The following is an 18501-nucleotide window of genomic DNA, read 5'->3' on the forward strand; positions in this document are numbered from 1 at the left end:
AATAAATACAAAATTTAAGGGCAGAATAAGTTTCACGATTTCTCTTTTGCAAATGGATTATATACATTTTTTAAAGTTCTAGACAATGCGTCCCGATTTTCAGCCTTGTAATGCTATTGGTAAAGAATTTGTTTTGAATTGCTTGTATTGTGATTTTGCAGAACGAGTGTTGTCTAATTTTCGAATATGTTACAAGTTTACTGAACGTCGACTATCTTCTGTCTCCAGTTGGAAAGAAATGTGTTCTTAAGTCGTTCCTTGATCTTGTTTCCAAACTATTTGGCATTGACATTTGGGTTTAGCCAAATATATCTAAAACCATGCCTGCACAGCATTTGTCGTACATCTATAATCCAGTCTTATTATTGTACAACAGCAGTGTCGTATGCTTTTTTGTTGACAATTCTATCATTTGCCATGTTGTGTTATCTTATCCAATATTCAATCAGTTGTTTGTTTGAAAAATTTCTTGCTCGCCCATAACAGCAGAATTAATATAATAAAATCAGATTTATTGCAAGAGTCATACCAAAGGGTTATTGCAAAGTAACAGAGTGGCGTATATAATCGTATACAAAGAATGTTAATGAAAAATAGATAAAGTCGAGTTCCACGACCCCATACCTTCCCCAAATGATTTGACCTTTACAACTGGAGTATTCATTGTCTGTCATTAGTCATGCAAATAAAATACTTCTTTGCTTTCAGCTTAGATCCAATTAACATAATCCGTCTACACTAGGTATTAAATTTGATAGTCATTTGTATAATGCATTATGAATTGCAATTCTGCCAAAAGAAACAGACGGTCACATGTATAATGTATACTATTTTGGTAGGGAAAACCAACATTTAAAATATATTCATGCTTACAAAGCCATATCTGTATTATCAATGAGACAAAAAAACATATAATGTATAAAAACTGAATATTTAATACAGGTTTGAGGTCTCCGAACTCTTGTTTGTTTTTAGTTTTTAATCCTAACCCAGCCAGCACACCCCTTGTAGTAGTAGAGAATTATAATGCTTGATTTCCTGCCAACAAAATTTTTAAGAATAGCAATGATATTCTCGTTAATATTCAATGTGATGATGATAATATGGAGGTTTGCCTTGTATGTAGTTCTGCTCAGTTGGGTTTAAGTTATCTTACGGTGCAAGGAATTTTCTTTCAAAACCTTGAATTTGGGGGATGGTTGTAGTCAATGCTGAAAATATTGTTTAAATCAATGGTTTAATCTTTTGAAAGTAAAAATTAGCCCAGAAGCGCTTCTGGGATATCTACCAGAACACGCTTCGATCGAAGTGCATTCCGGATTAGCCGACGTCTTTGTCAAGAAAGCGCACTTGGGGGAGGATCTTAGTGTCTTAGTAGTTACAGATTATCTTTGTTTTCCTTGCGGGTTTTCTCATATTAATTCAGCTACTGATTTTCTTTCGGACTAGTGAATCGAAGATAGTGATATTTGTGCATGTGCACGACATATATGTAACTCTCCCAGAATGTTTATTGGGTCAAGTCATGCAATTCAAAACATCGCAAGCAAACGACAGATTTGGATACGCATTTGTTCTGTCGTCGCGTGTCAGTGATTATACTGGATATGTTAATCCATTACCCCAATCGGATAGCATCATGGATATCCAGCACGTGCGCATTCGCTCGCGACGTGTTCTGGGTATCCAGGATGTGCTTTTAAGCCATGTACGGCTGGGACATCCGAAACACGACGCAAGCGAAGGAGCGCATTTTGGATATCCAGAAAGGGCTCCAATCGGGTCTACAATAAAGCCCCCTTCATACGAGAGTAAAATAAACCGGAATGTCGTCAGAATAAAGATTCTTTTCTATTCCTGGCAATTTCTGGCAATTCGTAGTGTGTTCCAGAAATTCTCACTGCATTACAGCTATATGTGCCCGTTCTTTTGGCTGGCCCGAAAGTTTTTGACATATTCAAAACTGTCCAAATGCATTCGAAGTAGAGAAATATCGAGTAACATTTTAAGTGGATTCTAAGTGTATTCTAACAATTCTAACTGCAGTATGACCGCATTCTACGGCATTGCAACATTATTCGACTCATTCTTATCTCATTCGATGGAGAACCGAAACGGCAAGCCACTTCGAATCCTTCCAGAATGTGGCGAAAAGAATATCTGGTATGCAGTGAGAATTTCTAGAATACACACCGAATTCCCAGGAATAGAAAAGAATTTTCATTCTGACGGCATTCTGGCTCATTCCTTCTCGAGTGAAGGGAATATAAGGTCCAGTTGGAATTCCCACCCGAATGGCCCCGAATTTCGAAAGTGGCACGAATTTTTCAAATACTTCATTCCGACTAGTTCAGCTTGATTTCGCTACTTGTAATTCGGTTTCAGTGTGAAGGCCCCATAAGCGACGTGTTTATCCAGAAATGTGGATCAGGGGGGAGGGCCTCTGGGCGGTTACTTCCTTGTTAGATTGTGATAGATCGCATATACTTAAACCAAATCAACGTAGTTTGCACAAACCAAATAATTTTGGGGAACTCCACGGGCCGATATAAAACCTCATATAATCACACAAAATCTTGGTTAAGCGGTTGTTTTAAAGGCTGTGGAGTTCCACCACGTAGATCACGAAGTCAAATCGTGAGGTGGAACCAAATATGGAAACCTAAGCGTAAATACGCACCGTTTGTCGTTCTGTGTTTGTTTGTGTGAACCTTTATCTATTTTTCATGAGAAGCTCAAGTCAGCCTGCAGGCGGCTTTTCATCAAGGTCATGAGGGAGGTAAGGGTCAGATGAAAAGAGTTACAACTGTGACATTGAGTGCTAATAAATCATCAACATATATATCAGTATGTCGGCTTTGAAAAGTGTCCTTTGACACCTGTTCCGCCATACCCTCTATTTGTCATTGTATTTGGAGAATCCTAATAAATAAATAAATGAATAAAATGAAATAGAATAAATCAGTATATACATATGGTGCAAAATCATATAATAGAGCGGTTTATAGTCAATTACCATTGACACCGCTAAAAGAGCTCCTTAGGGCCCGGGATGTCCAAGATGCGTTTCGACTTAGAGGGAGGAGCGCCGTGGTGCGTCAAGTGTTCCCTGCCCTGGGATCTCCCATGGCCAGTAGGTGTTAGGCAGTGTGACGAGGGGAAGGGAGGAGCGCCGTGGTGTGTCACGTGTTCCCTGCCCTGGGACCTCCCATGGCCAGTAGGTGTTAGGCAGTGTGACGAGGGATAGGGAGGAGCGCCGTGGTGTGTCACGTGTTCCCTGTCCTGGTATCTCCCATGGCCAGTAGGTGTTAGGCAGTGTGACGAGGGATAGGGAGGAGCGCCGTGGTGTGTCACATGTTCCCTGTCCTGGTATCTCCCATGGCCAGTAGGTGTTAGGCAGTGTGACGAGGGGAAGGGAGGAGCGCCGTGGTGTGTCACGTGTTCCCTGCCCTGGGATCGCCCATGGCCAGTAGGTGTTAGGCAGTGTGACGAGGGGAAGGGAGGAGCGCTGTGGTGTGTCACGTGTTCCCTGCCCTGGGATCTCCCATGGCCAGTAGGTGTTAGGTGGTGTGACGAGGGGAAGGGAGGAGCGCCGTGGTGTGTCACGTGTTCCCTGCCCTGGGACCTCCCATGGCCAGTAGGTGTTAGGTGGTGTGACGAGGGGAAGGGAGGAGCGCCGTGGTGTGTCACGTGTTCCCTGCCCTGGGACCTCCCATGGCCAGTAGGTGTTAGGCAGTGTGACGAGGGGAAGGGAGGAGCGCCGTGGTGTGTCACGTGTTCCCTGCCCTGGGATTTCCCATGGCCAGTAGGTGTTAGGTAGTTGGACTAGAGAAAAAGACCCATGCCGTTGTGCATTACAGGTTTTCTCCCCTGGGATCTCCCAAGGCCAGTAGGTGATAGGCAATTTGACAAGAGGTAGGGACGCCCGCTTTGGTGTGTTAGGCCATTTTGAGAGAATCCCATTCGTGACGTTAACGTAATTCCTCACAGATTGGTTAACAGCCTGACATATCATAGCTGTCCTCTGCTGTTTTCGGGCTTTGAACCCTTGGACCTCTGGAACTTTTATGTAAAAACTGTTACACTGGGATTTGGTCTGTTTAACGGATCCGTACGTGGGAACGGATGATCTAGACCGGCGTTTGCTATGAGCTGTAGTGTTATCCCGATAGGCTTTCTCCCAGCTTGTGACGGCACGAAAAGAAAAATCTGCGGCATCAGTATAGCAAGGCAGGTTCCCTCTTACCCCATCATCTGGAATGGTACTGTAAGTATGCCCTGAGGCAGGCAGAGGGCGCTGTGCAGCTGCCCCGTGATCTGGAATCTCACAGGAAGTGGGCGGCAAAGTAGGCAGGGGGCGCTGTGCAGCGGCTATGTGATCTGGAATCTCCCAGTATGTATGGGGGAGAGTTGGCAGATGATACTGAGCAGCTATTTCATCTGGAATCTCGCTGTAAGCAATTTCGATGGCGTACTGGGTAGCAGGCAATGACCTGAAGGAGGCCTCATCAACCGAAGCAACCTTACACGGGAATGCAGGGAGGGAAGCCGACCTCAGCAAGCCGGGAAGGGCAACCCCAGGTGTTAAGATGTGGGAATCACCGTTGGCTCTCCCGGCCTCAACTTTTAACCTTGCTTGGCGAAGCTTCCAAATCAGCACGACAATGGACAACGGAACCAGACCGACCACTGCCGACACAACGGAGATAAGAACATGACTATTTTCCTGAGGGGCATCTTGCCCAAGTGTGGTACTCACCTGCGGTGTTGACATGTCTCCTGGTTGAGAAGATGTGTTGTCTAAGTGTATCAGCCTGGTTGAATCTATTCCGTAAGTGGTTGCTGGTGCTTCTGTCTGATCTTGGACCGGAGAAACGTCGAAAAAGAACTCCGAGTGATGATCTTTAGTGATCAGAATGCAGGTGATGTTCTTTGTGTTGTCACGTGTGGCGTGTGAATGCGTGGTGTGGTTTTGACTGAATTCAGACTCAGTGGCGGTGGTGAATGTGTTTGTGTCATGTGTTTGGACAAAAGACATGGCAACACCTTTCAAGGTTGCATTCCCTTTTGCAATGTAAGCCAGTCGGAACATCAAGGTTTCCAGCAGGCCCACTGCAACACCCTTATCGTATTCCCAAGCATGTCTACACCATTCAAGCGTGTTGAGGACCAAGATGTCCGCTAGGGAGCAGTCAGTTGCCAAGACAACTACAGGGGCCTGGATAGAGATTGTGAAAAGAGAAGGATTCAAATCGCTACACGACTTGCCAGGGTTGAACGCTGCTAGGTCAATCTTACGAGGCTCATTGACCGAGGAATCAAACGACCACCCAAATGAAATTTTTTGACTTACCTTGCTTTGCCTGGCACAGAATAGGAACTTGGGAACACCAACAACCAATTTTGCCAACCCTTCAATTATATTGGTTGATCTGTCCAGGCTCCACATCAGATTATATGGCTTTGTGTCACGCACAGACGACAACATGTCACTGCTGACATGGAGATTTGAAGATGAAGACTGTCCCTGAAACACCCCTCCATCCATACATGATAGATCAGTACCTTCCAGGTCTAACCAGCGCAGCTGTAGGTCTTGGAATGACCCAGCGGAAATGCTATGGATGGGATTAAATGCCATGTTTATAATTTTAGTGCTTCTCATTCCCAAGAACCAGGCAGGGTTTACGACCATCAGTCGATTTCTCTCTAGGTCTAGTATATGTAGGACAGTAAGGTGCACGAACCCTCTTGACTCTATATGCTTGATCTGGTTGTTGGACAAAATCAGCATCAAGAGGTTCTCCAAGCCAGTAAACCAGGCCTGCTTAACTTCTGTCAACCTGTTAGAATCTAGTGATAGTCTGTTGAGATTGGAAAATGCCACAAAGGTGTTGCTTTCTATATCAGTTATCTCTGCTTCTACCAAAGCCAAAATATTGACCACTGAATGCTCGAGGGGTGCCATGGTCTTTGCCGAGAGAAGATGGAATGGGTGTCCTCTTACTGCAATGTTCTTGGCGCTTGGAAGAAAAGAAAAAGGACTAACGAATACACCATCCTCTGTTTGATTCTTGCACATGGCACATGTACCAAAAGCCACATGCAAATTAGAGAAAGGTGATCTTGAGAGAGGCACACACACTTGCCAATCGGCTCGATGACAGTGGAGGAAACGTGAGCCACGATAGGTCGCGGAGGCAGCTACCAAGAGAAGCAAGAGTAACACCGCGTTCTTCTCCTTCGCATCGTCTCTTACATGCCTTCTGTCTGATGGTTTAAAGCTAAACCTTTCATTAGAAAAGACTTTGTCACTTACCTTATACTCGTGTATTTAATCCAGACACCTGTAGATCACTGTGACGAGTTGTCTTCAGAGGAGTACTTCTTTCCTTTCTCCGGACGTAACAAGCTATGCTGTGCCGTGCACTGCTTTTTTCACCAGACTTATAACATTTGAATTTTATGACTATATGTATTTATGGCACTGTAAAGGAATACAATTTAATTATTAGGGAAGAATTGCACGGAACCATGCTGTCTACTACTCGGGGTCAGACTAATCTTACATGTATCTAGCCAATGTAATAAAGGTGTTGAGAAATACATATGCTTCAGGAAAAACAGGCGACTTACGTGTGTTTTCTGATGTATACAGCCTCCTTTATCCATAGAATGCAACTGTTGCCCTCTCTCTTGCTGTTTGTTTTGTGTTGTCTGAACTATTGTTTATGGTAATTTTGGAAACATAAAATAACTTGATGATTTCTTTTTCGGATGTTTAAAAGTAGTATGCTTTTCAGAAGTGAGTGGTACTGATTCCGAAAAAAAATATAAAGGGAAACATTATCACAACGTTTAATACTCGACGTTAATTGATTTGTTCTAGAACAGATGGCGTCTCTATGTTACAACTGGTAGGGCCGTGTCAACTTTCATGTCGCATAACGCCTGAACGACTTACGTTAGAGCCACCACATTTCTTGACTTTTACTGATATTTAGGTCCCATGGCAACGAATTTGCAAATCTAAACAAATATATTTATTTATAATATATTGCCATGGCAACCAATTTTACGGGTTGTCTTGCTACATTACTGCTATTTAATTACATGAATAAAATCTAATTTAATTCAGTATATTGTTATTGTTATTGTTATTGTTATTGTTATTGTTATTGTTATTGTTATTTTTATTGTTATTGTTATTGTTATTGTTATTGTTATTGTTATTGTTATTGTTATTGGGGCCAACTACTCTGTCTTCACATCCAGGGGCTGAGTTGCGAGAAGCTTACATTGTTAGAGGCTAAATCGCAAGGGTCTGGAGCGAGCTGCCATTCGGTGCCACTCAGGTGACCTCAATACGACTGTCGCAAGAGACTGCAGCGAGCTGCCATTCGGTGCCACTCAGGTGACCTCAATACGACTGAAACAAGTGTCTGGAGCAGGCTGCTATTCGGCGCCACTCAGGTGACCTCAATACGACTGTCGCAAGTGTCTGGAGCGAGCTGCCATTCGGGGCCACTCAGGTGACCGCAATACGACTGTCGCAAGTGTCTGGAGCGAGCTGCCATTCGGGGCCACTCAGGTGACCGCAATACGACTGTCGTAAGTGTCTGGAGCGAGCTACCATTCGGCGCCTGTCGGCACTGCAGCGGGCCGAATGTGTGTGTTCGTGTGTTTGCCGACAGCGGACTCGCATTTTCCTCACTGTAAGTCAGCCGAGTGGCAAGTATGTGTGCCTTTCTCAAGTAGGTCACTTTTCTCTATTTTATATCTGCATTAGATTACAGAATGAAGGCAACTTATTTGTGGCCAAAGTTTTTTTCTTCGCACGCTCGCATCGGTTGTTGGGCTACTAGGGGATGTCCTTCATATAATCAAATTAACAGAGAGATCAGAATCATCTTTATTGAGCCTTAGACATACAAAGACAAGTTGAAAGATTAAAATACCTAGGTCAACCCTTTTTCTGGACTTACGACGTTCAGAGGGCGCAAGGTAAGACATATTAAAAAGAACAACCGTGTGTCTTATCAAGGGAAAAATACTCCATTTAAGTAGGACTGTTTTGCAAGTACGTAGTACAGATTTATACGTATAAAAAATGCAACATTGCTCGATGAAAACATGGCTGCAGACTGCTTGAAAAACTCTTCAGTTTTATGAAATTGTAATATTAGATATAAAAGACTAAATCCATGTTTGGTCGTCTTAAAAATGACATTCAGTGATAAAACTCTCCTTCAACAAGACCACTGGCGGTTAAACTTGTATCTAATCCGAAAACTGGCCTTCAATAATAGAAAACGGTATTACATTACAAAAAAAGCTAGTTTACCAGCAGAAAACTATAAAATGATAAAACAAGTATAAAATCAGAAGACAGATATACATTTAAAAATGTTATTCACTCAGAAAATGATCTACAATCAGAAAACTGATCAAGAGTCATAAAATTGCTGTACAGCAAAAAGAACTGGACTAAGATGAGAAAACGGTATGAAATCAGAAAACTGATATTGAGTCATAAAACTTGTTCTGTACCGCAAAATGAACTGGAATACGATGGGAAAACTGTATGAAATCAGAAAACTGGTATTTTTTAGAAAGCTCTTACACAACCAGAAAAGTAATGTATTATTACAAAACTAGTAAGAATTTAAAAATCTATACATTCTGAAATCAGAAAACTAGTTTTTAATCAAAGGAACGCATATTAAATCAGAAAACTCTTTACTCTTTAAAAAACTTGTATACAATACAAATATTCGTATTCAATCAGAAAAGTAGTACTCAATGAGAAAACTGGTATACATACACGTCAATAAAACTGAATATAAATCACAAAGCTTGTTTAAATCACTTGTATGAAATAAATAAAACAGAAAATTGGTACTTACAAATCTAGTAAACAATGAAATGATATACATTAAAAATGCAGCTTTGCAACTGTGATTAAACTAATGATATATGAAACTAGGAAATTGATCATGATATACAAATAAAACTGAAATCTCTATTAGTAAAAAATGGAAAAAAAGTAACAGCATTGCAGTAGAATTAGTTTTTACTGCGTTAGTTTCTTACTCAACAGTTAAACAAATGGCAGTATGGAGAAACAGAAACATTATCATAATGGTGATTTGTTCCGTTCTAGAAATACTAGGTCAGCTTTTTACGGCTAGCTTTCCTGTGGATGGTATGAGAACCATTATGTGCCTGTGACCTATGGACGTCCTATAAATAGAAGGGATAGCAGAGATTACATGTAAACATATGAGTTTTGGCATGTTTTGTGGCGAAAGCTGTCTGGTAAATACACAGACAGTGTCATGTTTACTAGACAGAAGGGTTTAAGGCTTACTTACGTACTTGCACGCTTACTAGAAGTGCCTGGAACAGCCTGGCATATGAAGCCAATCCGATTGTTGCATGACAAGTCATTCCACATGTCTTTTTCGGAATAATAAATGCAATCTTCATTTCCAAAAAAGTTGTTTGGCTCTCCTGGGGTCCAGAGGTTGTACGTCCCAAGTGCAGAGCCATCCACCCACTCAAAGCTTCCCTCTTTGCGCCGATCGTGCAGGCCGAACCAGAATTCCTCGTTGTCGCTCACGGACTTGTACAAGGAGATCAGAAAGTCGTTGGTATGAGGGTCCCGGGGCATGGCGAGTGTGCCGCCGTCTTCACGGCAGGTCGCAGCCGCATCGTTGAAGGTATGACGTATGCTGTAGACCATATAGCAGACTCCACGGGACATCGAGTAACCTTCGGGACAAGATGCTTGGAAAACAGCAACAGTAGGGAGATACATGGGTGATATAAACACTCGGAAACACTCGGAATTCCATCAAAAGCTAATCATCACAATTAATTTACTTAAACATTAATTTATACGGGCATAAAAAGTAAATGATTTGAGTCAGTATGTTACATTATAATGTACATTATCGATGAAGGATGTAAGACAATGATTAGTGTCAGATTTAAATTTTCCATTTATACAAAAAAAATTAGGAAATATTGAAAATGTACATTATACCATTTGTGTGATTTCAGATTACTAGTGCAACAGATTTTCATTTCTTATCCCATTCTAATGATACAGTTCGACACGGTTAGCACACCTAACAATGGAAACCAACTTACCTGGTGACTTACTCAAGTCGCGAAGACGCTGCTCCAAGGCGGCGGTACGGTTGCGCTCCTTATCCAGGTCACGCTTCAAGGTGTCAACAGTGGCGAACAGTTGGCCTATGTCGTCTTGGTAACGCTTCAAGGCGTCGACAGTAGTGGACAGTTCAGAAATCTCCTACAAACGAATAAACATATTTTACATACTTCAGAATACCAAAGTAAGACAAAAAGTTGAATAAGAGTTCGGACACCACATATCTAATAAAATATTTTGATTAACACAACTGCATAATCTATGCCTGGTTAGGTACACCTTTAACAATCCAATCATTTACGCCATGTACTTATGACTCTTAAACATAAATTATGCACATTAGGGACGTATTTCCATTATTGGTATTTTCGAATCCTGCACCTATGACAAACTACATTTATGTAACAAATATTTGAGTCCTATAATGGAAAACACTGTATGTATGTATATATATGGACAGAGAGATGTTACCACATATGTTTTAACATATGATTGGAGCCCGCTGCGGTAAAATGACAGTCTAGCTTTGCAACCCAGTCAAACTAAATGTTTTGCATGCAAGACTGATCAAAATCACCACAATTCGATGATTTATGTTCATTGTGAAATTTACAGATTGAACTTGAATTACATATAGTTTGAACATGTAACTTTGAAAGAAAGCTAAGTATATCATTGGGATATGGCCTGTCTGGTAGGTATAAAAAGCTAACCCCCTGTCAATAAATAGCCAGTCTAATACAAGTACTGTGCACTGAAAACTTGAAAAAGAATATGTGTTTACCTCTTTATTGATAAACGTCAGAGGGGTGAGTCCCACGGCGACAAGGCTCAGCAGAATGGCAATGCCGGCGGCGATGCAGCTGCGGTGGGAGCGGATGAGGCTACAGAGAGAACCGCGGCCGCATACGCATGCTCCACCTTTATACACGCGATCTGTTAAGAGTCATTGCACGAGAAAACCAGGCAAAACCAGGCAGAGGCCGGAAGATGGGGGTCGGCCAAATCGACTCAAACTTTTTATGTGTGATAGGTATGTGGAACTATGAACAGCCATATAGTTAAAACCCTCCAGCTATTTTTCGTTATGGCGTTCTGGGACCCCCCTCAGGGACCCTCTAAAATCCATCAATTTATGCCTGAAAATTACTGAAATTTCGATGGCTATTTTGAAAAATCTGATTAAGGTACGAACAAAAATCTTGCATTTTTTTAAAGCATAGGTTCTAAAGTGTTACAGACCAAAAGTTAAGAGGGTGTGCTAGGGGGTTACCTGAACCATTGAAAGCAGTAAATTTTAGTCATTTTTAAGGCGCAATAAAATCTATGCGCAGCGGGTCTGGTGAATGGTTTTAATGTTGATAGAGAGAGGAACATCTACTTATTCAAAAACAATCGTCGTCTAATTGGGCCATACATAACGCGAGCCGTGAGAGGGGGGTCTTTATGGGGATTTTTCGGGTTTTGGTCTTTAGTAAATCGGGTGATTATATTACTCTATGGGGGGTAAGTCATGGCGAATGTTTGCGAAGTTGTTTGTGAACCATGCATAATTGTCAAAATATCATGATTGATTGGCAATATTAATTTGGGCTCCATATGGGGGATTTGGGGATACTATAAAAGGCATTTTGCTGATTTTATACATTTTACTGTTGCTTTCTAATGTTATTAAACTGGTATCTGTTCCTAAATTACTTTGTACATACCAGCTATGTTGTGCACAATGAGAAGGCTCTACATGGGGGTTACCAGGACGCCACAAATGTGATACCATTTAATAGAAAGGGCACATGGATGCGGATCTACCTCATACATATTGAGAATCATAGAAGAAGACCACAACAAAGGTCAAGATTGATGCTTTTGGGGATAGATACGTGTACATTATACTTTTTTCATCAATACGGGTGCACTATAGGTACTGCTATAGACAAACAGCATTACATCAGTGGTTTGTTAATATACCTGACTATTTATTCACCACTATAAGGTCATGCTGATTTGTGGAACTGATGTGAGTATACGAAAACAGAAATGACCGGAAAAAATTGCCTTTATCATGTCAATATTCAATAAGGCTATTTAAATGATGACTACATGTACATTTTACTTTTTTTATCAATTACGGTATACCATAGCGCACAGTTTAGGTTACAAAGTGCTGTACATTAATTGCAATTCATTCATTACCATAAGGACAAACCAAAAACAAAATCTATCTCAAAACATTTACATATCGAACCCCTTTAGTATCAAGTAAACTGTCGAGACGCAAATTCAAACGCAAAGGACAGTTTACTTTTGTTTAAGTGGTGATATAGCACTTTTGTCAAAATTACGCTATGAAAGAATAAATTAACTGTAACAAATTACAAAAATTACAGCCAAGCAGATTACAATATTGTACAAGCCTTTCAGCAGCACAGAGACAGCATGAAAGCACAGAATTTGTGGCCACTAACATGGAGTCAATAAACTAAATTTACATGGATAGAAGAGGAAGGCGAGTGGCAGGCACTGCAAACACACTATATACTAGCATTGACTACATTCATCTTTTCATGTATAAAGATGTAAACTTGAGTGAACTGGCAATAACCAGCGGCCTTGAATCATTAAAGCTGAAGTAACTAAAACTTGTGTCAGACCATTTTCATCTGCTCGTTATAGGCTACATGACACTTCCTTTCATACAGGTATTGGAAACTATCCTAGGCACATGCACATACATGTGCCAATTGCTTTTTCATAGTTTTTTTACCAAAAATGTAAAAAAAAAGGCTTTCAAGAGATTTTGTACCCAATTGCAATATGTCTAGTGTTAGGTCCGACCAGAGTCTGTTAGCAATTACAGCTAAATGTTTAATCAGATTTTTAAAAATCTAATGTAGTTCTATGTAAAGGACTTTTTAGCTTGTGGTGTGCACATCAATTACAAGCTTTTTTCATTGTCAGAAAAAACGTTTAGATTTAAACCATACAGTAATTCATACAATGCAGCTACAAAATGAGCAAATATATGCCGTAGATTGCAAACACATCGGCAAACGTAAATGTGGACTAGTTACTTACAATGCCAACGTCAATTCCAAGGTCAAATGAGAAGATGTGAAAGAATGAAAATCAAGAATCTGTTGTTTGGTATATCATACTCTGTGTGTATTGTCATTTGTTCAGCTTTCTTGACCACACCACCTCACCATAATGGATGCAAATTTTTTCGGCCATTTTTTTTATTAGCCTACTCGCATCAGTTCCCTAATCAGCATGACCTTATAGTGGTGAATGTCAGGCATATTAACAAACCACTGATGTAATGCTGTTCGTCTATAGCAGTACCTATAGTGCACCCGTATTGATGAAAAAAGTATAATGTACACGTATCTATCCCCAAAAGCATCAATCTTGACCTTTGTTGTGGTCTTGTTCTAGCTTTTGTTTAATATGCATGAAGTATATCCGCATCCATGTGCCCTTTCTATCAAATGGTATCACATTTGTGGAGTCCTGGTAACCCCCATGTAGAGCCTTCTCATTGTGCACAACATAGCTGGTATGTACAAGTAATTTAGGAACAGATACCAGTTTAATAACATTAGAAAGCAACAGTAAAAATGTATAAAATCAGCAAAATGCCTTTTATAGTATCCCCAAATCCCCCAAATTTATATTGCCAATCAATCATGATATTTTGACAATTATGTATAGTTCACAAACAACTTCGCAAACATTCGCCATGACTTACCCCCCATAGAGTAATATAATCACCCGATTTACTAAAGACCAAAACCCGAAAAATCCCCATAAAGACCCCCCTCTCACGGCTCGCGTTATGTATGGCCCAATTAGACGACGATTGTTTTTGAATAAGTAGATGTTCCTCTCTCTATCAACATTAAAACCATTCACCAGACCCGCTGCGCATAGATTTTATTGCGCCTTAAAAATGACTAAAATTTACAGTGACAAAAATTCTGCTTTCAATGGTTCAGGTAACCCCCTAGCACACCCTCTTAACTTTAATGCATCTTCTTCAACTTTTGGTCTGTAACACTTTAGAACCTATGCTTTAAAAAAATTCAAAACTTTTTTTTCGTACCTTAATCAGATTTTTCAGAATAGCCATCGAAATTTCAGTAATTTTCAGGCATAAATTGTTGGATTTTAGAGGGTCCCTGAGGGGGGTCCCAGAACGCCATAACGAAAAATAGCTGGAGGGTTTTAACTATATGGCTGTTCATAGTTCCACATACCTATCACACATAAAAAGTTTGAGTCGATTTGGCCGACCCCCATCTTCCGGCCTCTGCCTGGTTTTCTCGTGCAATGACTCTTAAACAAGAAATTTTTTTTTTTTTAAACTGGCAACGCAGCTTGAAATAATTGTGAGAATGAAATGGTAGGAGAAGGTATTGAATGACTAGACACATAAGGAAAATGTCACGATTTTCCCTATCAACATCTGCTCGGAGAGTAAGCCCCCCATCTGAACTTAAGGTGTGCTGCTATGGCAACGTCAGAATTTATTCTTCCTTCTCTTTTGCTGCAAGAATATTAATAGCCATAGTATTATATTATATAGTAAACACACAAAAAAACAAGTCAGGAATAACATACAGTGAAAAAGTACATAAAAGTAAACTATAAATTAACTGTCTAAATTAGTGACAGTGCCGAATAGTAGAGGGCCAAGATCAACATCACAGTAGATACAGGTAAATTAAGTCTTGCCGACATTGCTTCTTTTTAAATAAATACTGAATGACATTGTTAAGCATCTTATTTGACGTATTCGTACCAAACATATTTATGTATACGAAATAGTCTGCCAGATGAGAAAAATATGATTTTGTTTGATGTTTACTTTCAACTTTTGCCTGTTTGTTGTACTTTGATAATGAAATATGACATGAATTGATTGCTTTGGAAGTAAGATTCATCTGCATGGCAATCAAGTATTATGGCGACTGGTATAAGTACAAGCAGTCTCGTCGTAGATTCTCGCACGGTTTAACTGCCGTACACTTTTCAATCAGTGCGTGGCAAAACAAATTGCCTACAAGGATTTTAGACAGCAGCTTCCGTAACAAGATAAATGAAGTTTGTAACTACACGAATATCTCAGTCAATCAGTTTCTGGTCACACGACAGTCGTTAAAAGTAAAGTAAAATTTATTGCAAATTCTTGCCCTTGGGCTTTTTGCAGGTAACATAAGAGATCGATATTCAAACAGTGTAAAAGAAAATCAAGTGTCTACTCTAGTCTAAAGCTAGTAAAAGCTAACTCTAGATCCTGGGTTATTGGGTTTGACTCCTTTTTCGAAGACAGTGGAAGATGAAAGATCCCACCTTTTCCATTATGTAGTTATATAAAGAGCAGTTTAACATAAAATGTATTTCATACAGGAATGAGTGAGATTTTATAAATGTAACAAGACTCAAACGAGACAGGACGGCAGCAAAGCACAGACAAGACAGGAAAAAGTCTAAAGTATAAAGACAGGAGCAGGACAAACATTGCAAAATTGCAAAATTCACCTGCTCTGGAGACGTATGAAGAGTTCGGTACAATCGCAGCTGCGTCAGCAACGTTTTGCCAATCAGGCTGCGGCTGCTGCATGGGTGTACTTATGTTGCCTGGAGAAAAGGGACAAAGTTAACCACATCCCTAATACAGAAGAAAGCATAAAACCGAGAGCAGAACAAGACGCCAAGAGCGGATTTTAAAATGTTCACCTGCTCTAGCGGCGTACATAGGGTTAGGTACCCTCGCAGCGGCGTCCGCACGTGCCTGCCAATCAGTCTGCGGCTGCTGTATGGGCGTGATGCCTGGAAAAAAATTACAAAATTAAGATGGCGCCGACGATTTTCTGGTAACACCAGTCGCTTAAAGATTTTATTGAAACAAAATACAACTATGGATCTATGGAACTATGGCTGGTTTTATTAGCCAAACAAAGCCGACCTGCTAAAAATTGACACTCTTTCCTTGTTATTGTAGACTAACCGAAAAAGATATGGGACTGGAGTTTTTCTGTCATGAATTAATACAATGATGACTAATGATGAAGTCGTAGTAAAAGTGGCGACTAGTCATGAAACTAAAGGCTTTGGTGGGAATATTATTTTGAGAGGAAGAAATTACAGCGCTTATTGTGTGATATTACAACGTCTCATTGCAGTTTTAAAAATATGCTCCATCTTGAGCTGCCATGCGTACCTACTCTTCACGTGCAAAGGTTTACAGACCTGAAATAACATTTACGGTTTTGCTTGATGCGTTCACAAATACTTCAACATCCTAAATGGTAGATGCCATCATCTTTGAACCAACTTTAAACCCCAATGGAGGGGTTTTCACTTGATCAAATGGCACAGAACTGGTATTGCTGAATGCTCGTGTCCTCACGGGGATATAGTTTTCTTCATAAAACGCATCTTCCACGTTCCATGCCTTGGCGTAGTGCTATGTAAACAATATGACAAGAAAAAACGCTCTACACCAAGGAAGGCACTGGTCAATCTTATATCTTATATTTATCAATACATAGACTTTACAAAAACAAACTTCATTGCCCACCGACATGTGAGGATAAATGATATCTAAAAACAAAACTTGCCCGTGTCATCCGTTTCGGACTCCTGTTGTTCTCCAGGCATGGTGCGACTTGTCCGGATAATGCACAGCGAAAAATAAGCGGGCTACGTCGACTGGGTCCGCAACACAATGTAAAACATAGTCTTCTCTGAACAAATTACAATTCAAAGATGAAAGAAATTCATAGGTAAAAAACAAAGCAGATTTTCCCCAGACAAATAGAATACACACGTAACTGTTTTCTTTCTTTTATATGCAAACACCATCATCATATTTGATTGACGTTTTTAAACATGTAGCGAAATCAACATTAAAAGACATTTATTTCTTGATCTTTTTTGGTAAGCAATCAGACTAATGCATTTACTTACATATACCCAAAAGAGAAAGAAATATTAATTCTATTATTGTATAGTCGGTTACAACTGCCAGCTTTACACAAATCAGAAGGTGAGGGTCGACGTGGAGACTTTGAAACATTGTTAAACTTTTTGGGGCAAACTCGTAGAAATGCGATTCGACGCATGTATCAGTGCATAGATAAGCTATCATACTATTCATTTTATTCCGTTACACTTTGATATAATAATATCATATTGATAAGTGCAAAATACCATAGTTTACGTTACTGTAAATGCATTTAAGTTCGCGGGGATTTAATTTCGCGGTAGCGGGCAAAAGGACTTTTGGCCGTGGTTTTAAGTTCGCAGTAGCGCCATGCATTGTAGTCTCTTACTGCCATTGAAAAATGTTCGCGGTGGTTTTAAATTCGCGGTGAAGTGGCAACCGCGAAAACCGCGAACATTAAACCACCGCGAAAATTTTTGCATTTACAGTATGTTTTTTATCCAATCCTAACAACATGAAAATGCCAGTAGTTGTTATCTCATAATCTGTGCAAGTTTTATAAGTTTTATTGAAATATTAGCTAGAAACATAGAGCTAATGCAAGAAATAGCCGGTGGGGTCTCGTGAGTCTCGCCTATTGCGCCATGCGTTCTCACGGAAATTTCTGGAAGGTCGATGACCGGAGAGAGCCCACGCCTAGCATGAGCGATATGTAGGGGGGGGGGGGGGGCATTTATTACAGGTTTGCGATAATAATGTTTTTGTTGTTGGCGTCCATGGGCGCCGCCATGTTGTCTCAAGGGACTGGTGCATTATTGCATTATAGAAAAGGGTGTGGTTATCTTTATGTCGTAACGATGTGGAGAAATACCGCTATGACATCCAGAATCGTTTCGAAATGTAACGTGGGATGGGAGGCGGTCGTAATTTTGCCTTTCGAAAATAAATAAAAAGTTCTTTTCAACATACCACAATCCAGTATAATTTTAACAGCACAACCAACCGAAGTGAAAGGCCAATTTTTTGTCGAAAGCACTTTTTTTTGTTTCGGCCAGACAGGGGCAATTTGCCACTGCACTCAAGCTTTAGTAATTTATCTTAATAGTGCCACATACAGAATACAGAAAGAAGGTAAAGGTAGTATTTTACCTCTGGAAACAGAGTTTTAAAGAAACTGTTATTCCTGGTAATTTAGAAGCACCAAGCACATTAGCACACAAGACAAACACCATGATTACTTCACGTAGGTTTGCGTCCCACGAACTCAAATCTACTGCTTCGAGTTGAGTCAAGTGGAAGAATCAAACCTTCAGGCGCTTGACTCAACTAAAACGTGGACTATTTTTAACACGAATATGAGAAGTAGGTTGGTTAC

The sequence above is a fragment of the Branchiostoma floridae genome, chromosome 10, assembly GCF_000003815.2.
Source record: "Branchiostoma floridae strain S238N-H82 chromosome 10, Bfl_VNyyK, whole genome shotgun sequence".
Lineage (NCBI taxonomy): Eukaryota > Metazoa > Chordata > Leptocardii > Amphioxiformes > Branchiostomatidae > Branchiostoma > Branchiostoma floridae.